Source organism: Pinus tabuliformis, chromosome 7, assembly GCF_031772625.1.
Source record: "Pinus tabuliformis cultivar Carrire ecotype Pingquan chromosome 7, CPIR1, whole genome shotgun sequence".
Classification (NCBI taxonomy): Eukaryota; Viridiplantae; Streptophyta; class Pinopsida; order Pinales; family Pinaceae; genus Pinus; species Pinus tabuliformis.
The window spans coordinates 673,855,288-673,879,608 of NC_142293.1; the positions used below are offsets into that span (position 1 = coordinate 673,855,288).

General features: G+C 39.3%; 1 pseudogene; it reads right to left on the reverse strand.

The window, feature by feature from the left end:
* Positions 1-14,189: 14,189 nt before the first annotated feature.
* Positions 14,190-15,404, reverse strand: LOC149249258 (uncharacterized; annotated as a pseudogene).
* Between the last annotated feature and the right edge of the window lie 8,917 nt (positions 15,405-24,321).

Sequence of the window (24,321 nt, forward strand, 5' to 3'; positions counted from 1 at the left end):
GAAGGGCAACCCAGTCGCACTGCTACAGGAAAGGCAATTCAGGATAGCAACGGTGAAATCCTCAGACTCTACTATTCAAATTTGGGAACGACGACAAACAATGCAGCGGAATTCCTGGCTCTAGAACAAGGGTTGGACCTACTAATCAAAGCCAATATCCACCATCGCATAATAGAGGGAGACTCAACTTTGGCAACCAGGGCAGCTAGAAGGATACAATGTGGCTCCAACTTGGGGAAGGTGACAAAGCACTATCGCCTGAGCCAGATCTTTTAGAGGATTCATGGACACTTGGTTCACAAGAGAACCATTGAGTTCAGCCTCGTTCGTCAATCAGCCAACAAGCTATCGGACAGGTTGGCAAATGAGGGGGCAAAGGAGCTGGCAGTCCAGGGTGAATATGAACGGGAGTAGGTCCAACTTGGGCAACTCAAGGATGATTGCGATAACATAGCTGAGTTGGACATGAGAACAAGCAATCAGACTCAGGCAAACATCATGGAGTGGGTACTCACCCCGGGGGGGGCCAAACCCCAAGAAATGTTTAATGACCATCAGGAATTGAACTGCATGGCTGCCTAGTAACCAACACAAGGGATGGTTGTTACAGCAAAGTGGCATTGGAATTATCTAGAGATGTGGTACGTGGAGTTTAAAGGCCGGTGAGGTGGCAACAGAGGAGGGTACAATCCTGTGTACAAAATCCCCTCTCCCCAAGGACAATAGTGATTATCAACCGAAGTGTCAGTGCTCACAGTTAATTCCCATGTCAAATCGTGCAATAACGAAAGGATATCGACCTAAGCAGACTGTTGGACACCTAATCCTCTAAGGGTTGGTGTGGGATGTGAACAACCATGAGAGTCCAAGAGACCTTGGGATGTGGAACCCAACGGTCACACGAATGTACTATAAATGTATATCATTGTCAAATAATAGATACAATCTCATGTTTATCTTTCCTATTTTGTCTCTAACATGTGTGTGTTTAACACAGTATCAGAGCTGCAGTCGAATTTTTGGCCTGCTCTAATTTGAGCCACTTGTTTTGTGGACTCTCTAAATGTCAGCTCTGCCTTCCTACTGCCTTCCTGTGTGTCAGAATTGTCATTATTATTCTTGCTGCACGTTGTCCTACTACCTTCCTTAATTGTCAAGTTGCAGACCTGCACCAGACCATTTCAAAATTTGTAAGATTCTTCCTCATAAACCGACTTTGTCTCTTGCTTAAATTCTTCCAAACCGTTTCCGCTTAGTGGTCAATTCATGTTATTTTCCTGTGTAAATTGCAAAAGAGCTGCAGCATATCCACTCGTTCCATAATCACGCGTCATAACAACAACCAGTCGCACAAGACTTTTTGCATTTGCATGTGGGATTCTTGAAGCCAAAGCATCAGGTGGATAAGAGTTTTTGGTTGTCGTTCCAATCCCTAGTTTTGAAATAGTCAAGTGAGCAGGTGAAAATGACCTAGAGGAATGTGATTTTGGTGATAAATAGGTGAGTCGGCCCTCCGAACAGTCAGCCCTCCGACCCTCCATTGGCTCAGTGGTATCAGTTCACCGAATCGCTACTTCTCTCTACCATGTAATAATATGCCTACCAGTTTTATTACATGCATTTTCGACTCTCCTCCGGTGGCGCGATTGCCCATACCATCATTGGCTTAGTCCATATAAATCCTCCCACTACATACCACCATCATGATACCTCCTCCTCCATGGTAATACTCTGCGACTCCAACCGACACTTCTGAGAACTGACACCTCTGACTCACACCTCCACTCTCTCACTCTCTACTTACCACATTATCGCCTCTGCCTTCCAATCGACCATAACTCTCCTTCCTTCATCCCTCAGCCAGCGACCCATAGTCGACCCCTTGCACAGAGATCCCTTGAGAGCAAGCCAACTCCAAACCTCGCCTTCCAAAACCGGTTTGGATTATTCAATATTAATTCTGGTCTGTGGTATGGCAGTGTGATTGACCTTAGATTCGACTATTGCTAGGCGGGCTCGGAAGAAATCACAGTCAGTAAACACAAGCATAAGCGAATTCAGAGATCTGCTCTTCCCTGATCGTAGATGCCAAACGACTCTTGGCATTCCCTGGCCAAACACTTTTGCTCTGCGATAAAGCATTACGAGGTTGTGCGTTAAGACCACACCTCCATGATTTTTGCAAGATAGAGGTATGGAGTATCATGTGAAGCCATCAGTGAGTGCATATTGATATGGTGGTTGTTGTTTTCTCTAACAGATTAATATTCTTTGGGGAAGCTTCCATTCGAAATAGTGCAAAATATGCGCTACGACAAACTCTAAAACTCGCATTCCCAAGTCCTGTCCGGGACATCCTCTTCTGCCTGCTCCGAACAGAATCGACTTAAAATTTTCAACCTCTGAATCGATGGAGCTGCCATCTTCCATGAATCTCTCTACGCATCCATGATTGTCATTCAGATATGCTGTTGAAGTGCTCTATGATGACCCTAGAAATTATGTTTGCGTGTAAATGTGGTGGGGACAAATTTCTGAGTAGCTAAAGCGTGAGCATATCATTGTTTGAAGGGCGTATTCCTCATCTAAAAGCCACTTCTTATTACAAATTGTTTGTGGGAATTACCTCTAAACTGGGACGTAGAATCTCTCTTTACCTGTGCTTCCATTTCATGGGCAGCATACATCATAAACAAATGCAGGAGTGGTCACTTAATGGCTATTGCATTTAATTTCTGAAGTTGCTATTGAAAAATACAAGTTTATTTGGAGACTGTGAGTGCATGTGGAAGCCTTAAAAGCATTGTACAGTGAATAAACTTATGAAAATCACCCATAGTGGAGAACATTGTGGCAGAAATCATTTGCATATCAGGGTTTATCTACTGAGACAATGGCCAAACTTGAAGATGCATTCAAGTTATTGAATATCCTAATACATTCCACCGTAGATGAGATGGTAAACATTAGCAAGGGCAATCTTTCCGACATTAAAATATGTCTGCAAAATATAAAGGAAAAGATTGATTTTTTGCAACTAGAGTCTCAAATCCAACGAGATGAGTTACAACAAAAAAGGCATCATTCTGAATTGGTTTATGTTCGGAACAATCCTCTATTAAACATTGAGACAACCACCCATTAGCAGCAAGTCAATATTGTTGAAGTTCATTCAGATTTAGTACCAAATAAAGCAGCAGAGTTACATGCAGATGCAGAAGTTCAATTTGCACTTCCCAAGCCCATCATCAGACCTTGGGAAGAGCTTGTCCACAACAAGCATAGAACTGGTCTTGGATATGACAAGGACGTGTCCTTTCATATTCCAGATTACTCAAAGCCCATTCAGTTTCAGAGTGTTGGATTTCTTCATGGCATTTCATCTTTAGTTGTTTCAGATTTTGCTCATCTTCCACAGCAACAACAACAAGTTGTGAAATGCCAACACTATGACCAAGTTGGCCATATTAAAGATCACTGTTTTGATCTTCATCCATGTAAGCACTATGATAAAACCAATCATTCTTCAAATAGATGCTTCAGAAACAAACCTCCTGCAAGAACAAAGATTCATCTTAGATGGATCGCTTCTTAGCAATGGGCATCAACAGCCAAGAATATATTCCAGTCATATGTCAGAACTTGTTCTAGAGTATTGAACAGTCTTGCAGTTGAGTTTCTCCATCATCTCACCTTGTATCTGACAGGGGGGGAATGATGGTCATCTACAAGCTTCAAAGCCACATCAAGCGAGCCTGAGCCACGACCTACCATACCAGATTCAAAGTCGGAGCCAAAGACAAATATGCCCCTGAGCATGCCTTCAGTCGGTCATACATCTTCAAAGAATTGGGGACACTTCCTCTAGCAGAAGACTTCAGCTTCTTGCCAGTGTTGGAAGAGTTCCAGGAATCGCATTAAGCATTCCAGAGTTGTTGGTCATCCTTAAACCATCACAAGTTGAGACCTCCCTTTTCAAGTTGAGGTTCTCCCTTTTATCCGCGGTGAGACCTCCCTTTATTGGTTGAAGGTTTCCCTCTTCAAAAAATTAGGAGCACTTCCTCTAGTAGAAGACCTCAGCTTCATGCCAGAATTGGAAGAGTTCCGGGAACTGCACTAAGCGTTCCAGTGTTGGTGGTCATCCTTAAACCACCTCCCTTTATACCAACATTTCAGAGAGCATATTCAGCCTAGTGTTGCCATGCATTTTTGCACATTTTGTATTACAGCTCTCTTCTTGGACTCATACATAACCCTTCGGATTAAGGGGGGGAATGTTGGACACCTAATCCTCTAAGAGTTGGTGTGGAATGTGAACAACCATGAGAGTCCAAGAGACCTTGGGATGTGGAACCCAACGGTCACACAAATGTACTATAAATGTATATCATTGTCAAATAATAGATACAATCTCATGTTTATCTTTCCTATTTTGTCTCAGGGTAGGAATTCGTGCGCATGGATAAATTTGTGCGAATTATTACACCTCGTTCTGGAAATAATGGCCTAAATAAGCAAGTTGCAGAGTAGTGGGGACTCTAGGTTTGGGCACTCAATGCTATTTATTACCCCACTTGTCGTTTTTTCCTTCACAATGATCTATAGTTCCTCGAGGTAGAGAATATCCATTTGGTGCTAAGAAGAACGGTGGCTCGCAAGAGTATGGAACGTGGCAAGAAGGTTTATCGTCAAGGAAGGCCAAGAGGCGGGCAATCGTCATCCACCCCTCGCAAAAGAACAAGAATGGAGACTTTCTGCACAGGAGGTTGCACAAGCTTATGTGGACCTTGTCCCGGAAAGGGGAAAGGCCATTCTAGAAGTTAAAGAGCAAGAAGTCCAAGAGCAAAGAGCAAACAAATCGGAGGATCTCGTGGCGAAGGAGGTCGATTGGGTGATAGATAAAGGCATCACTTGAACACAAGAAACCCTGTATCATAAAACTGTGGACACAGAATGGCACATGAAAATGTTGATGGGCAAAGTCATAGCAGAGACTGGTTCTCAAGGTATCTAGTCGCGACAGTTTGACATCCTTCAGAGAAGAGTGGAGAGACTAGAAACCCACCTGTGCACACTAGTGCACCTTGAACGTTGTCACAAGGACTGTAACGACTCCTTGGCGAAAATTTTTTATACTTTCTTGCACTATGTTCATCACCTAGACATCCTTCATGGCAATGGGGACAATCAATTGGCTGCTATGCGCCATGTCTATGTGCATAGCACAAGAGGGGAGCCATCATGTCAAGGCAGCAACCAAGACCCTCCTAAGCAAGCAGACCCTCCTAAGCAACCATGTTGGATATAAATTTTGCAACCAACTTTATCTTGTGTTGTGATAGCATTAAAAAGAGGTATATGGTGCATTGAGAAGACATCAGAATGGACAATTATGAACATTACTCTATCATTGATCGGTTTCCTACTTATACCTTGCTCAAGATAAGTTGGTTATATTTTGCAACAAGCAGTTGTATATAATATGGTCATTAAGATGGGGTATTAGAATATAGTTAAAGGTCATATCTACAGCTTTAGACAGTTAACTCAGAAAGTATGTTTTGGAATAACATCAATTTATTATGACTTTTTTTGTAAGTCAATATTTTATTCATGGTTCCAAAAAGAGGTACATCAAAAGAAAAACGCAAGTAGTCTCACCCCAACCAGGTTTGTTGACTACCGTTGAAAGCAGATGACAGTGAAACAAAAAAACATAAAGAGACACAGTCCACAACTTAAGAGGCCATAGGCACCAATAAACAAACAGAACATATAAAACACTTGTATCCATGCTAGTCGTCAGAAGTGATGGAGGTTGACTTGTCAGGGGTTGTTCCAGTAGGCGGCAAAGGACGAAAGGAGCATTGGACATGCTCCTCGAAATGGGCCATCCAGGCCTCCAACTTCTCAACCTTCTCCAATAACAAATTATGGCCTCGCTAGACCACCACTACATGCTCCCGAACATGGCACTGGAAGTAATGCATTTTGTTCAAAGTTGTTATCAATTCAGTATGCTCCTCCTGTCAAACCCGCTCCAAAGTCTCTAGATGCTCCAGAATTGACTAAATCAAGTTCCGACATGACTCAACACAACAAACTTGTCGTTGACCATGACCACCATGACGCACCGGCACACAACGCCCAGAAACACCATGACGAGTCGAGCCCCCTCGTTGCTGGATAGGCGAAGTGTGGCCAACCTGACCTACTGTCAAGCCCCCCTGCCTACCACCTGAGCAGCAAGCCTTGCGCACCCAAAGCACCCCGACCACCCACCTCCTTTGCCCCCGATGTCGCGCAACTCGACCCACCACCGCTCTGACCACCCTGAACCGAGCCACTGCTACCACTCACCATCTCGAGCCTAGACCTAGATGTGTCTGCGCCAAAACTGCCTGAATTGGGCTGCACTTGGGCGAAGGAACACGCCAAGCGAGGAACATGGCTCATGGTTGGCTTCCCAACACCACTGGAATGAACAAAGGACCACCCGCCCGATACCGCCTGAACTTCCCGCACAAAAGGAGATACCACCAGCCCCGGCTAAACCTCCACACCCCACAGCGCCGAGGCATACAGAACACAAAACAAACACCTACCACGAGCCAAAAATATGCACCTCCCCTAAAGTGAGCATCCATGAGCCACACTAACCAGAGCCCAAGATTATCTCTCCAATGGCTCCACCCATCAACACAAAATCCTGTAAATGGACCGAGGAGGACCACTACTACTTGCCCGTTCCAAAAAAAACTAGTTCCCACCTGACCCAGACTGAAACTGCACAAGATGAAACAGAAACAGCATAATACCGCCCCAAATAGGCAATCATACCCTGCTTTCCTTGCACACTCACAGTGACGAAGCCCAATTCGGCAATTAACAACAACGCACACCCGAAAGCAAGGGAGGAAACGTTGATGGCGATGTCATCGGAACCTCTACAACTCCCACTTCTTCCCACAATGCCCACACCACAGACACCAATACTCACGCATACACAGAATGCCCAACGAACACCCTCGCCACCCTCCATAACGCTCAAATGCTCGCCACCACCCTCAAGACCCAAGGCGACATGAAACCTCACATGCCAAAATTTACTCTCTCCCATACTTAAGGTGTTATGGGAGGGCAGGGAGGCTAGCCCGCCCACCTAAGGTCACGTGCCTAACATGAACGCCCATGCGTTCCCTTAGGAACGCCATCTTCTCCGCTTCTCACCCCCATCGGGGAGTGAGATCATCCGATCATCCAACTAAGCAAATAGAGTCCAATAATCCACAACAAATATTTTCATGAACAACAACAATTATTTTCAATATTATGACTTGGGTCAAAGAGCTGTTAGAAAGCAGACATAAACACTTGAGAAAATACATATTTAGGTTTGTCATTAGTTGTCTATAGGATATGCATTACCAATGACCATGCCCACTCTATAACAAACTTCAATGTTGCTTTACCAAGAACACGAGGGAAACGAAGCAAATAAAAGAATAAAATACATGTCAAAACACTTCGTTCCAATTACATCAACCTTGTGTATAAAGCTAATACGAGCTTTCTCCTTTGAAAGTTGAAAGGCATTGCAAAAAAGTTTGGCACCATCTCCAATGAACATCTAAATTGCCCAAAAGGGTGCAGTATTATATTTTATATCACAATCTCCACTGAAAGAGTATCACATTTGGTATGCATCTATTTTATGTTATTTTTAAATAAGGGAAAAACTATTTCATACCCTTCACCACTAATAATAATAACACAAGTTCCCTTTCTAAACTTACTTTCTGCAACAGTAAAATGTTTGCAGCAGTGTGTTGTCAAGTTGCCTACATCACTAATTTTCCAGGAGAAGATGCAAATATGCCTTTAATCATCTTATGCAATATTTGAAAGCTTTTATTGATTATAGTGATTATTTACTTTTTAATTATCCTCTACTAAACAGGACTAAAGATGTTATCTTAGTTTATCAACCACCAACGTGAAAGAAGTTTGAGTGGGGCTTAGTTCAGCTGGGCTCAAAAAAAGTAAGACGCCTAGGACTTAGGGTTTCTTTGACAAAATCAAAAACTTTTGAGATGGACTCTTCAGACTAACATTAAGCAGATGGTATAGAACATCTAGTCCAAACTCAAGGACATTACTAACATGAAAAGAAAAAGAAAAGAGGATTTATGCAACATGCAAATGTGAACATATCAAATTTTAAGAAATGGAACAAACACAGCCAAGAAGGTTAATCCCAAAGTATTCAAATAATTGTTTTGTCAATGTGCAACATGCAAATTGAAACAGTGATCAAATTCTAAGAAATAGAAATCCTGAATTACTCAGATGGTTGTGTTGTGAATCTCTTTATCTGCATTATACTTTGGTACAGCTCAAGAGGTCTATGGATAGTGGTTTTTATATTCACTTTAATGTTGCTCTCCTTCATAGGGTCTGTTGAGAATATGTGGCTAATATTCACTTGTGGCCACGTGCTAGCCCACTATGTGGGTAGTTGAGGTCCATAATGGACTGACCAGTGGGTTGTTAAACCCACCATTTTACTTTATTGTATTTTATTCTATTTTGGGTAAAGGCCAACCTAGTCTACTTCAAGTGGTATATATACACTAACTTCCTCATTTATAAAATAATCTCATTTCAAGTGCTTCCATATATTCTTGTCTCAAGGACCCCACAAAGAATTCAGTCCTCTTGCTATGTTTTTTGCTCTTGGTTATGGCTGATCTATCATGGAGAATGTATGGCATGTGAATCCATCTTCTTGTTTACCATTTAAGTATAATTATAAAACTGCGCCTTTCTTCTACAATTCTATAGTGTGATAATAAAGTGTGTTGAAGATGGTAAAGAATCCAATTTTCCATGAGAGGACAAAACAAATTGGGATAGATAGAATAGGTTTCAGTGGATTGAATCAAGTTAGAATATTGTCCTTCAACAGATCAGTCAATAGATATTCTCACAAAACCATTATCAAAGATACATTTAAAAAACACATGACTCCAATGGGTAGTTAAAATGTTGATGAACCACATAGTTGAAAAGTTTTCCTAGAGAAATAGAAAGTATAGCAGTTGGAAACGCATATAGCCTAGTGGACATATACTTGTTTATATGGACATTGATAAATAATTGTATCAAGCTAGCCATAAAATAGTACAAGTTTTTCATGAAGGGGAAGTGTTAGAATAAATAATAAAAGGCTTGACTCTATCTAATGTCAACATGAAATCACACCCTCTAGTTAGTTGGGTTCGTTGACTTATGTATGGCAGCTATATAAGATTAACTGATGAAAAGACTAACAACTCATCTGTTAATTAAGACTAGTAGGTCAAACAATTAGATATGCTCATGACTTGCTCCTATAAATAGAGTATGAATATATGTTATGTTTAAACTTTATGCCATGGATTTCAACATGAATATTATTTTGAGCACAGTAAACATTGGAAGAAAAATAAATACAAACCTGGAATGAGAAGCTTATAAGCAACCTCCATGCAATGAGTCGTTTTGAGGCCACTGCTTAGCTAATCAATGAGGTCGATTTGATATGCCGTGCTTCATGTTGAAGCTACACAATAAATGCATAACCTATCTTCTACCTTCAAAAGCGTTGAACCTACATTACATAAATCAATAATCATTTATCTCGTAAAATATAAAACAAAAATTCAAGAAGTATGAGAATCTGAAGTCCTATCAAAATTCTTATGAGAAACTCTAATAAAAAACCTAAAATCTATGAGAATTTTTAAAACAAATTTAATACAAAAACCTAAAATCTTATGAGAAATCCCATAAGAAACCAAAATATTTCGAAAAATCTCAAATAGCAGCCAATGATCTTGTGAGAACTCTTGAAGAGAGACCTAGAAATACCACAGAAATACATGCAAGAAGTTTTAAATAGGGACCAAAGAAATCTGATATTCAGTGATCAGAAATCTTATGAGAAATTTCAAATGAACAGCAAAAATCTTAGTAGCCAATGATTTTGTGAACTCCTGAAGAGAGACCTAGAAATACTTGCAAGAAGTTTTTAAATAGAGACCAAAGAAATCTGATATTCAGTGATCAGAAATCTTATGAGATATTTCAAATGAACACCTTATGACATTGATTTGATATGACATGTCTCCTTTAGATTGTACACAATACATGTATAATTCATCTTCCATTGTCCACATTTTTGCAACACTTTTGCAGCTATAGTGCATAAATTAATAATTGCCATGTTTGTCTCTCACAAAATGCATAACATATGGAAATCCAAGGTGATATCAAAATCATCAAACGAAGATCTAATTTCTTATGAGAAATTTTAATTGCATATGAAAAACAAAAAGCTGAAACTACAAGAGATTTTATATGAAAACCTAGAATATCATATGAATATGTTACAGAAGGAAACCTAAATATTATGAAAAATATTAACCAACTACCACAAATTTTCAGATAACTTTTGAAGAGGGACCGAAAAACTTATGTCTAGTGTTAAATAGAGACCAAATAAATTTTATGGGAAATACTAAATACAACCTTAAATACTTACTAAATACTTAAATTTGCAAGTTAAGTGAAAAGTGCTTTTACAGTCTAGGTGAAAGACCTAGAAAGAAATACATTATTGAATTAATATGCTCCTACAACGATGTTTGCCTCTGACATAAATTTATAGTCGTGATTACTGTCAATTTGATGGCCATCATGTAAGATCCAAATACAAAAGGAAATCCTAAACCATATCTATTTTAAGCCGTTGGAAATTTTTTATGGTTTTAATCCTAGGTTAAGAAGAGGATATTCCCTGCACCTTGATTTTCTCGGCTATAAGCGCCTGTGCAACGATACAATGCTAGTGAAGATAGTCCTGATGTTCTGCCATGATAATATGTTTGAAAGGCGCTTCCCATTTTGAGTTGGTTCGTAGAGCCTTTATTGATCATGAAACACCCAAGTAACTGCAATCCTACGCAAAAGCCAGAAATCACAAAATCACGAAATCCAACAGGAGGAATAATTGCATGCATGGTTAAATAAGTAAGGAGAACGATTTGATAGCAAAAGGTAAGACAAATTTTCTAAGAAAGAGAACTCGCCCCTGCCTCTCCCTTTACCTTGGGGCTCTACTACACTGCCCTGCTTTTCTCCCTTGGGGCTCTACTACACTGCCCTGCCTCTCTCACAAAAATATTATTATCATGAAAGATCCTCCACATTCTCCGCCTTCCTTCACCTGCATTGTATTGCAATCAGTCAGTGTTGTATTACAATCAGTGCATAAACGAATAGCAAATATTAAAAATGAGTCTACATTTATAAACAGACATGATATGATAATGTACAGCAAATGTAACATACATACCTCTTTCTCATTTTTGTGATGTCTTTATTCGAACTGACCTTGCTTCTGTGAATTATACACCCGGATATGACACTCAATCTTCGGTATCCGCGTTACTAATCAAAGGACTCCGCCTACGGGTTTTATCCGTCTCCTCATGTCCAAAACAAATATACTTTGGTTTGGAAGACTTACGAATTCTCATGCCGCCTGACTATATGATTTATAAAGGGCTTCCTCAGTTATCGGCCTGCGCTTCGCTCAGTAGCTAAGACAGAGGTTAGCTCTGTGCCCTGATCCGAAAACATGGTTCCAAACGGTTAACACTCCCCACAGGGAGGAGATGATAACATTTCTCTTGGAAAACCCTATTGATCGCAGACCAAGCAGAGCTAGAAAAAAGATGGACCAAGCAGAGCCAGAAAAGGGTGGAGCCACCTCAAGGTTAACCTACCGATTGTCTAGCAGCTATAAAGAATCTATCTATCGTCGTTTCTCTCGTTTGCCTTTTGTTTAGCTCCTTGATGAAGGAGGAACAAAAGCAAGGTCCGTTCATTTTCACTCACTATATCAACCCTAAGCTTACAGGCTGTTAAGGCTTTCCTTAATATTATTACCACCAAAATCCAACAAAGAATAAACCATAACATGATCAGAGATGAGAAAAATATAAGGATAAAAAAAAAAACAAACAAACAGGAACAACAATTATCAAACAAATCATAAAATCTCATAGCCATTCTCACATAAAATACAACTCAACAAATTAACAGTGAGAGGGAAAAAAACAAGAAGGCCAGCAAAAAGCTTTAAAAGAAAATTAAGCAAAGGAAAAAACAAAACCAAACAGAGCAAAAACAAAACAACTGTTCAAGGTATTTAAATCAGTCCGATGTTAGTCACTCATCTCCATCGAATTCTTAGGTGTTGATAGAAGCGTCCCGGGCGGTTTATCGCGTTCGTTCCGCGCCTGTCTTCGCTACGGATGGATAAATTACTCGATATCAAAAGACAGAAGCACGACCACGATCACTAAAGATGCTTTAACGCTCAACCAAGCTTTCTTTAGAAGGAAGGAGACAGAAAGAATGTATGCACTAACCGTAATAAATCGCATGTGGCAGATGTCGAACACAACTACAGCGCACCTGCCCAGACATCTATCTTTTGCACTCCCACAGACCTCCGCTTCGCTTTCTATAGGCAGGCAGGGGGCGAGGAAAGAGAGATTTCTTAGGGGCTTCATCCACCTATGACCGGAGGCCAGGCTTCTACCTAACGCTAGGACAGGCTCTTAAAGTCCAATTAAAATATCCATATATCGATAAATACTTGACAATAGCTACAGAAGCTTCAAAAATAATTCAAATCAACTCTGAGAGTCCCGAAAGCCTCCATGACCATGGATACCTTGAAATCTCCATCTAAATACTTGACAATTGCTACAGAAGCTTCAAAAATAATTCGAATCAACTTAGGTCAGCGAGTCCAGAAAGCCTCCATGACCATGGATACCGTGAAATCTCCATCCAAATACTTGATAATAGCTACAGAACCTCCAAAAATAAATCAAATCAACTTTGCTCTGCTAGTCCAGAAAGCCTCCATGACCATGAATACCTTGAAATCTACTTGACAATAGCTGCAGAAGCTTCAAAAATAATTCGAATCAACTTTGCTCTGCGAGTCCAGAAAGCCTCCATGACCATGGATACCTTGAAATCTCCGAAGTGTTTTTTCCTTGACTGGGTCCTCTTCCGCTTCTGAAATGTCTGTCACTTGGTACTCGAGCGGCGGCGATTTGAACCTCTGGCGGAACGTGACAACACATTCTCGTTATCGTGTTGCGTTCTTGCCAATCTTGCAGTGCGTCTGAATCATAAGAACTCATACTGAGCCAGCTGACAGCCCCATCAACGGCACACAAACAGAGGGAAACCCTCCATAATCCCTCCATATTTTATGATTATTTATGAATTTACGAAATACTTTAAATTTGAATTTCAGTTTTTTTTTTCTTTTTGCTTTCAAGCCTGACACGTTCGGGTGCGGCGCTTTTTGTTTGTGTGCTTTTTCTTCTAACGGACATGACAGTGACACTTGTAATGAACCATCTTTATTTTTTAATAAAATGAATCCAATTTTCAGTTACCTTGCAATCATTACTTACCATTTGTACCAAAAAGTTGCAAAGACATGTCCATAAAAGTGTAGAGGAATGTAGTGCAATCCACAATAAACTCATCATTAAATTAGATTTTTGAGGAGATATCACTAGATTTTACCCTTTTTTTTTTAAACAACATCTAAGAGATTATAATAAGAAGAAGTTGTTCAAACATCTTAGAGATTATAATAGGAAGTTGTTTAGATGGGGAGAAAAAAAAGCTATTGCGAAAATGGGGTGTTCAGAAGCATTAACGAATTGAATTGGTGTTTTTCTATGTTGCAATTTAAAGAAGAATTTTAAGTATTTGTATCATGTTGTGATTTTGGATGGGCAACAAGTGGATTACGTGCTCTCATGACGAAGATTTTTTTTACAACACTATCTAAATTGGAATAAATATATTAATTTCATTGTAAATAGAGAATTACAAAGAACCCATTGCATTCTCCGAGAATGATATTTATAGCAGCATTCTTTTGTGCATGTCCTCTTCTTATTTAGCGCTTCCCATTCTAACATTTACAACGACCTCCTTCTGTAAGTATTTTTGGTGTGGGTCAACCATATAGTAACATTACATTCACCTTCATTACTATTTTACTTCCAGAAATACATGAAATGAAGGAAATGAAAACCACACAACTAACGAGTTGAGAGAGTTTGTGCCATATCATGAATTTACCTATAGCAAAGACGGCTACATAGAGGAAGATTAGACTTTGAATCTCTCTATTTGTATGTCTTTTTACAGGATGGCCTTGCACATTTCTCACGAGCAGGAGGATACCTGCATGGTATAGAATTGAATATGCCTAGAAATTATGCATCTTCAAAAAATGAAACAATTGTTCCGGATGGCCCAATAACCCATTTTATCGTATTTGGAGTAATTTTCTTTGCAGCATCCCTGTTCTCCTGTGTCATTTCATCCATTTGTCTGCAGAGCTTTTCCTCTAGCTTTTGCTTAAGAGTGGCTTGCCCTAATATTTTCTTAATTACATCATCCTTAATCTTTTGAGTTGCCTTTTCAGCTTGCATCTTGTGTCTCTAAGTTGCATCTGCTTTCTTCAGTTTTTGTTCAAATTCTGGAATCTTTTCTTGACATTTCCTTCGACTAAAGTCAAGCAACCCATCTGGAAATTCAATCAAACTTTCTCTAGCTTCTAGAACTGTTCTTGAGAATTGAACAACCCTCTGTCGTGCAGTCAAAGGAACTTTTTTACTGTCAAATATAAAAGATGGAATGTTTGCTTTCCTCATCTTGACATCATCAATCTCAGAATCTGAACTTTCATAATCTTCATTACTTGATGGAGGTCCTTTTTCATCCTCATCATCCTGATACAATTCTTCTAATCCCCTCTTAGGTTTCAACTTTCTCTTCGATTATAGTGCTTCATAATCATCCTCATCCTCAACATATTCATCTTCTAGCAAATATTTCTTTGGAATCCTAGAGCGCTTTCGCACTGGTAGGGGTGGACTACCATTAATTGTATCAATCATTCTAAATATTCCTCCATCTAAATGTTTTCTTCAAATATCGTTTATAGTGGAATCAGAATGCTTAACCAAGGCGAGTATTTTAATTGTCGCTAAATGCTTTGGTGAGTCTTGGAATCATTGTTCTGTATTTGGAGAAAAATCATCTTCATCATCTGAATTTTCCTGGAGAATTAGTCTTTAGTGACGGTTAACGCCTTTAGATGTTCGTGGAGACTTTGCTAAAGGGGAAGTGTAAAAATAAAGATAACCTCCACAATTAGAAAAGGGATGGGACTCTGATCTCGACCTTCTAGTGGAAGCACTTCCACGCTTGTGTGCACCCTCAAAATAAAATCCTTCATCGTTGTCCATGGCCCTGTAGATATAGCGACGTTGACGAGAATTTGTAGCTCTTGGAAGACGTGATGGAGAGAGTTTAAAAGGGGGCGACATTCTTGAGATTCGCGACCCCTGTTGAGGACGACAAATCTCAACAGTGTCACCAACAACAACCTCATAATACAATGCCTATCAGCATAACTATAAACCTCCTCGGAACCATTTGTCAAAAATTTAACAAAGTGCCAATATAGACTATGCCCAAGTGCTAATACATATTATGCTTGTGTTGTTCACCCAAGTTTAACACATATCAATTCACATTATGTGATTGTTTTTATGTCATTGCATAGTAGTGACATCTATGAGCCATGGCTTCGTATCAGTTTTGTACGTACAAAAAAAAATTGCAAAAATTCCATGGAGTTTCAATAGTAAACATTAAGTTTTTATTTTCTCAAGAGAATGTTATGAGCACAGTAGCCATATTAGGGATACAGAGGTTGATGCAATGTTGGGTCCTTTGTATCTTCCTCATCACTAAAACTGCAAGTCGATGGCCAAGGATACATAAATAGGCAGCGTAGAAAACACCATTGACTGACAGTCAACATGGCACAAGATGTCGATGGGCTACAAAGCCCAAGCAGGTGAACGAAACTGTTGGTCCATCCACTTGGACAACGACCCATATGGATTATAGTTTGCAATCCGAATTAATTAACTAATTTGGGTTGCTCAAAACGAGAGGGGCGTGCGTTCTACCACCTCAAGAGGACGGTGAAGATCTTCGCAGATTTGTTTCGTGACAAGCACTTGTTTGAAAGTCGACCAACCTAAAACCAACTCTACGAAATGAAAATATTGAACGAAAAGCATGTCAGAGAGCTCTTATATTATCACGCCTTCCACCTTGGGCATGTTTTTGTACTCATAATGTTCTTTGTGTATTTGTATTACAGTCATGTGAAGAGCAACAAAATCAATCCCTGTGATTTTTTGGGAGTTAAGCTTCAGTGGTTCAATCACAGGAAATTGAAGGGTGCTACCAGCTTGTTCGATGATTCAGTGAAGTTGGGGAAAGGAAGATGTGGGGTTGTTTATTTACAAAGGAGTTTTGAGCAGTGCCAAGGAGGTGCCTGGTTGTTATCGTCCATTCTATCCAGAAGTTATAAACTTGTTTTGCATAAAAGTTGGTAAGTACCCACGTTAGTTCTTAGACAACTTCATGGCTTTCCATCAACTTTCATCTTACTTCATGCAAAACTGTGGGTTTGTATACATTTATTTGGTCTTCTTGAGGCTTTTGAGTTATTATTTCAATGAAACACCCTATTGTGTAGATTGAAGTAATGATTTGCATATATTTGTTGCAAAGTCCCAATTACCAGTTATAGCACATATGTTTGCAAGAAGTGCAAAATTTCCTGTATTTAAGGTTCTAACTCAAATACATGCTCAATCTCACATTTTGCTAGCCTCTATCTTGCAATAAGGTTCCATTTCCCTTAGGCCACGTCCTAGAGGCAACAAAATCATTTTTAGATTTGAACTATTAAGAGAGAAATTTAGTATATTTTTCATTTGTAACAAAAAAAATCATGAATGTCACTTATGATAGAAATCGTAAGTTCAATTTTTGGAATTCCCCTTTTCTCATGAATGTGTTATGCTTGACGAGAGGTCCCACGTTCAATTCTCGGAATACCCCTTTAATAAGATCAAGTACTTTGTTGCTCTAATTAAGAATGTCGCTTGTGATAGAGATGGCGAGTTCAATTTTATGAATGTTGCTTATGATAGAGATCGCGAGTTCAATTTTTGGAATTCCCCTTTTCTCATGAATGTGTTAGCTCAACGAGAGGTCCCTAATGCAATTATCATAATTCCCTTCTAATAAGATCAAGTACTTTGTTACTTTGATTACGCATGTCGCTTGTGATGGAGATGGTGAGTTCAATTCTATGAATGTCGCTTATGATAGAGATCATGAGTTCAATTCCTTCTTATTGAGAAGTTGTTCATCTATTGTTGTTGATGTGATTCAATATAAATTTCACTTGCCTCACATTGAAAGCAAGGTTATCATTTTATTTAATGTTGCTTAATAGAGGTCCTGAGTTCAATTCTTGAATTCTCATTTTTCTCATGAATGTGTAATGCACACAATACCATTGAGTAGATTACAACTTCTTGAAAAAAAAATATTATTTCGAAATCTAAAAACAAGACTTTCGAAAACCATGGAAAGGGTTGCTTGATGATCAGTCGACGTTTGTGCCCCTCTACTTCTTGAATCGTTGGATTAGGCTATAGAGAATGTAGGTGCAGTGTGAAACATGAAACCCAATAGTAACGTAGCTTCTAGTAGCAATCCTCCTTTCCTTGTATATGTGTACGGATGCTTGTACTTGTAAGATTACTGAACTAGAACTCTGCAAATTAATTGAGAGAGGACATAAATTATAGAGGGTTTGTTTTACTCTGAGTATATTTTGGTTACTCGTGCCAGCTTAACTAAAAACAACCTTTGAGATTCACAAGAATTTGCTAAATTTTTACTTCTTTTTCATTATTCTTCACAAGCTATATATCTTCATAACATTGGTATTTATTTTGTGATTTTCATTTCATACCTTATATATATTGTGACGTGGAAATTGATTGATGTTGTAACACCCTCCTCCCACATCTACCCAAGCAACTGGCCAGCCAAGGTAAACATGTGACGAGAGGCCACGATGGTATGATTTGACCTCCTAAGTCACCTTAAGGAAGTGGAACCAACGTAAACACACCATACAGACATCCAACATCATCAATAGAACCCTTAGAGGACAAGTCAACCACTCAAACATCATATCCCTGGGTCCCACTATTGTTTTAGGTCTCTTGGGCCATAGTCGTTCTCATGGTATCGACAAGGGAACGACCAATAACCTAAAGTAGCTTTGGCAGGCCTACTTGCCAGTGACTATGGACTAAAATTGTTAGTGTTGTGCCAGCGACCTCGGGATTTAAGCCACTTTTTCAGGCTCGGAGCCCAGGACACTGCCAAAAAATGATCCATCTCTTCAAATCAGTAAAGTAACATGGAAATGAAAGTAAGAAAGCAAATACTTATTCAAGACCTTGACTGGATACCTACTAGCCATGACAAGCATTTCGTCAAACATATCATCGACATGTAACCGATAGGTGTAAACAACATAATTAAGTGTAGGGATCTCGTACTTATCTGAGAATCGCTATGAACCATTGTTCCCTCATGCCATTTGCTACATTATCATCTATTAGGTCATAGGCAATTTATCCATTCACATACAAGTAAAAACATGTTGAGGGCCGTACATAGTTGTTATCATAAAATGTGCATATAACCAAGATAATAGGAACATAAATACAATAAACATATCAGCCATCAAATCCATAAATACATCAGATTCTTTACACATGAGAATCAAGGGAATGGATTTCTCATTAATGATGAACTAGCCGGAGATGGGACTACCACGTTCCACCCGACCGTAGAATGGCTGAGCCAAATCTCTCTTCAGCCATTCACCCCCGTGCCATATTCCAAGCATGAATGTGGGATCTCATAAAGCACATCAACCAAAACTCATCCACGGATTCCAGAGGCCATCCACCTCAACCCATCAAACAGTGATTCCACCACGGTTGGACATCACAAAACCATCATCAGATCGGTCTCTATCCAAACCTTCCAAGGCTTGAGAGAGTTTTCCCAACCAAGGCTCCAGGACTAGTAACTCAACCCACAACTTTTACCTGGCTCCAAATCATTTGTCTAACCAAGGCTCCAGGACTAGTAACTCAATCGACCAAGGGCTCCAAAGCGTTTGTCCAACCAAGGCTCCAGGACTAGTAACTCAATCCACCAAGGGCTCCAAAGTGTTTGTCCAACCAAGGCTCCAGGACTAGTAACTTAATCCACCAAGGGCTCCAAAGCATTTGTCCAACCAAGGCTCCAGGACTAGTACCTCAATCCACCAAAGGCTCCAGAGTGTTTGTCCAACCAAGGCTCCAGGACTAGTAACTCAAGCCAAGCTAAGGAAACACGAGAACCAACCAAAAACAAGCAATGAAAGTAAACCCACAAACACCATGGCTATCTAGGAAATGGAAAGGCTAGGCAATCCACTGTCGATCCAGGCAATCCTCCATGCCAATAATAGATCACATGCATATGCCATGCATGCCAAAACTAGTGAAGAAAACATACATGCAACTCAATACCTACAAGAAAATCTGATGTAGTTGTTGATGTCAATGCCTTCTTGCACTTTCCCGCTCTTCCTTTGCCTTCTTGCTACAAAAATCCAAGTATGCCACACCCTCCAAGAGTGCTCCAAGAAAACTCTAAGTATCCAAGAGTACGAGAGAGAGAGAGAAAAATGAGAGAGCTCCAACTCTGAAATTGACAAAAGGTTACTAGCTTATCCTAAGAAGCCTTTTTATGAACGAGGCCTCTATTTTCTTCATTTTCCATTAGTTTCCTTCATTTTCCTCCCCACATGCAACTTGTGACCTTTCACCTTATTTTTCTCTTAATTTATATTATTTTCATAAATAAATGTGCCAAAATTCCTTTTAATGTCTTATCCAATTTCCTTAGCCATAAACAACCAAATGAACACCCCCTAGGATGTCTTACCCAACATTCAGCTTGGAATAAGTGTCTCAATCATCCATGGTTATTATTTTTAACATTTATTACATGGAATTTTCACCAGGGTTGTTACAGAACCCTCCCCCTTGGGGGACACCATCCTCAATGTTCAATCACACATATACCTCAGAAAACTGTTGAAAGAAGAAATAATGCTTATGGAGCTTTATAACACAGCTCGATACAGTATTTACAATGAAAGATCTACTCAAGACATAACATCATGACAACATGACAACATACCGCATAGTGGACCTTTATAACACAACTCATTATGATATTTACAATGATCATCACGCTGAGTGCCAACTCATATGACATCATAACATCATGATAACATAACCACATGATATGTTATGAAACCAACTCAAAAAAAAATAGAATGGATAGATCAACGCCTTAGAATTCAGCCTCTTCGAGGGGGCAACCTCCTTTGCATTACATACATGAACAATTCTTGGATGATTCAAATGGAAAAACCTCCTTTCTATATGTAGGAGTCTAAGGAGTCACAATATAACCCAGCCGACCTAACAATAATAATATAAAGCCACAAAAATAACAATAGAGGGATTCTATGGGGCACAGTAATAACAATATGGGGACAATAAGGGCACAACAATATTAATAAGGGATACAACTACAATAGTAATGGGGTAATCACTAGTATTATAGGGACCTAACATGCCTCTTTCCTTCAAAAAAGTGTTGTCCTCAACGCTTGAGTAGTTCTGATGCTTCTGTATAAAATTTTCATCCTCCCATGTGGAATCTTCAGCGGATAAGTTCTTCCACTTGATAAGATACTCCGAAATTGATCGATTTCGTTGTTGTTGAGTTCTTGTTTCTGTGACTGCTTCCGGTTCCAATATAATTTTTCCTTCCTCGTCAAGTTCTGGCAATAATGTTTGAACTGGGAGCTTGTCGCCTATAACCTTCTTTAAACATGAAACATGGAAAACTGGGTGCAATCGAGAAGTTGCAGGAAGCTCCAATTTGTAAGCCATAGTACCAATCTTTTGCAACACCTTGTACTGACCATAATACTTTGGTGATAATTTATTATCCTTCTTAGCTTGCTTGAGGGACATTTGCTGATATGGTTGTAGCCGTAGAAATACCCAATCATCTACATCAAAACTTCTTTTACTGCAATGTTGATCTCCCTGTTGTTTCATTCTATTCTGTGCCAACATGAGGTTATCCTTTAAGAGTTGGAGGACTTGTTGTTGATGTTCATTGTGATGTTCCACTGCTTGAACCTTAGAATTTTCTCTTAAATATGATGTGATGGATGGTGGCTGATATCCATAAAGTGCCATAAATGGGGTCATTTTTGTTGTTGTATGGAAGGAAGTGTTATACCACCATTCAGCCAGAGGCAACCATTTGACCCATTGTGTTTGTTTATCAGATACAAAGCAACGAAGATATCCTTCCAAACATTTGTTTACTATCTCAGTTTGCCCATCAAATTGAGGATGATAAGATGAGCTATGAGCTAAGTGAGTACAAAGACAAGAAAATAATTATGTCCAAAAATTTCCAGTGAAAATGGAATCTCTGTCACTTACAATAATCTTTGGGTTTCCATGTAGCTTTTGAATTGTTTCCATAAATGCAGTAGAAACTGCACTAGCTTTAAATGGATGTGATAATGCACAAAAGTGTGCATACTTGGTAAGTCTGTCAACTACCACCATGATGACACTCTTTCCCTCAGACTTGGGTAAACCTGTGATAAAATCCATTGAAACTTCCTCCCAACGTTGGCTTGGAATGGATAAAGGTTGTAATAGACCTGGTGTCTTAATTGTTTCAACTTTATTTTGTTGGCAAACCAAACATTCTGCCACAAACTCTTGAATATCCGATTTAAGGCCATCCCAAAAAAATTCCTTCTTAACCCTATGGTAAGTTTTCAAAAATCCTGAGTGCCCTCCTAAGGGAGAAGTGTGCAATTCCATAAGAATCTTTTGTTTTAGTTGGGAATTCTTACAGAGGTATAAGTGATCTTTGTACCATAACGAATCATTTTGCCAGCTAAATGTATCAGATGTACTTGAATCTTGTTGTAACTTTCGAATAAGTGCCCACACTTCTTCATCATTCTTCCATTCCTCCCTTGCTTCATTTATCCAATCTGATTGGATAATAGAAATGGTGCACAACAATGCTTCCACATCCTCATCCTTTCTTGAGAGTGCATCTGCCACCACATTTTGCTTCCCTTTTTTGTAGATGATTTCAAAGTCATAACCCAACATCTTTGTGACCCACTTTTGTTGCTCTTCAGAGGATAATCTTTGTTCTAAAAAGTGTTTAAGGCTATCATGATCTGTTTTTACCTTGAAGTGTCTTCCCATTAGGTAGGGTCGCCATTTCTTAAGTGCATGGAGTATTGCCAACATTTCCTTCTCATAAATAGCTTTGTGCAAAAACTTTCCCTTGATTGGACGACTTTCAAAAGCAATGGGTCTTTCATCTTGCATTAAAACAACACCAATTCCATTTCCTGAAGCATCACATTCCACAATAAAGGTTTTTGTGAAGTCTGGTGTAGCTAAGACCGGTGCTTGGCATATTGCCTCTTTAAGATGTTCGAAGGCCTTTGTTGCTTCTGGAGTCCATGAAAATGCATCTTTCTTCAATAATGTTGTTAGAGGTGCTGCTATTCTCCCATAATTCTTAACCAACTTCCGATAATACCCTGTCAACCCGAGAAATCCTCGCAGATGCTTTATGGATGTGGGGATTTTCCATTCCTTAATGGCTTTAATTTTGCTAGGGTCTACCTTAACTCCTTCATGAGATACAATATGACCCAGATATTCCACCTCTTGTACTCCAAAGAAGCATTTGGATCTTTTTGCATATAATTGTCTCTCCTCCAATAGTTGTAGCACCCTGTCAACATGTTCAACATCATCCTTCCAAGACTTGCTGTAGATTAGTATATCATCAAAAAATACTAACACAAATTTTTTAAGGAAGGGTTTAAAAATGGAATTCATCAAACCTTGAAATGTAGAAGGTGCATTGGTAAGGCCAAAAGGCATGACAAAAAATTCATAATTACCCTCATGAGTTCTAAATGCTATTTTCGAAATGTCTTCAGTCTTCATTATGATTTGATGATATCCTGTACGAAGATCTAACTTGGTGAAGTAAATTGATCCATGTAATTCATCCAGTAATTCATCAATGATAGGAATGGGAAACTTATCTTTAATAGTGAGCTTGTTGAGCTCCCTATAATCCAGACACATGCGCCATGATCCATCCTTCTTGTGCACCAATACTACTGGAGCAGAGAAAGAACTTTGACTAGGTTGAATTATACCCGCCTCTAGCATTTCTGCAACCATACGTTCAATTTCACTCTTTTGGGCATAGGGATATCTGTACGGCTTGATGTTTGGAGGAACACTTCCTGGAATCAGATGAATAGCATGATCATGATCACGAATAGGTGGGAGACCTTTGGGAGTCTCAAATACCTTGGAATGATTGTCCAAGACTTTTTGGAGATCTGGAGAAATAGATGATTCCAATGTGGAAACATCTAGTGAACATAATTGTGCAATTACACCTCTTTGTTCCTTTTTTAGAAGCTTTGTCATACCATTAGAGCTTATTATCTTTCTTGGTTTCCCTGCAATACCGCTTAATTCAACTTCATTTCCTTCCACAGAAAATTTCATGAAAAGTTCTTGAAAATTAAAAGCTATTGTACCCAAGGATTGTAGCCATTGGACTCCTAGTACAACATCAGCACCTCCCATTGGAATGGAAAGCATTGGGCTATTCAATACATATTCTCCCATGGATAGCTTGATATTATGGCACTTTCCAGAGAAATTTATCGTTCCTCCATTTGCAACCATCACTTGACACTCTGGTGCTGGATATAGGAAGCAATTCAATTCTTTTGCTATTTTACAATGAATAAAATTGCGGGTACTTCCCGAATCAATCAACACTATTACCTTTTTCTTCTTGATTTGTCCTTCTATCTTGATGGTTTGAGGAGTGGTAATTCCAGCCAATGCATTACAAGATATGGTCGGATTCATTTCTTCTTTATCTAGGCTTTGTTCCTGGAGTATATCCTCTTCTTTTGACCTTTCTTGCTCCTTTTCTTCTTCCTCTTCACAATCGATGTAGAATAATTTCTTCTCGGCACACTTATGACCTTTAGTGTATTTGCTATCACAATTGTAACAAAGCCCTTTTGCTCTTATTTCTTCCAATTGT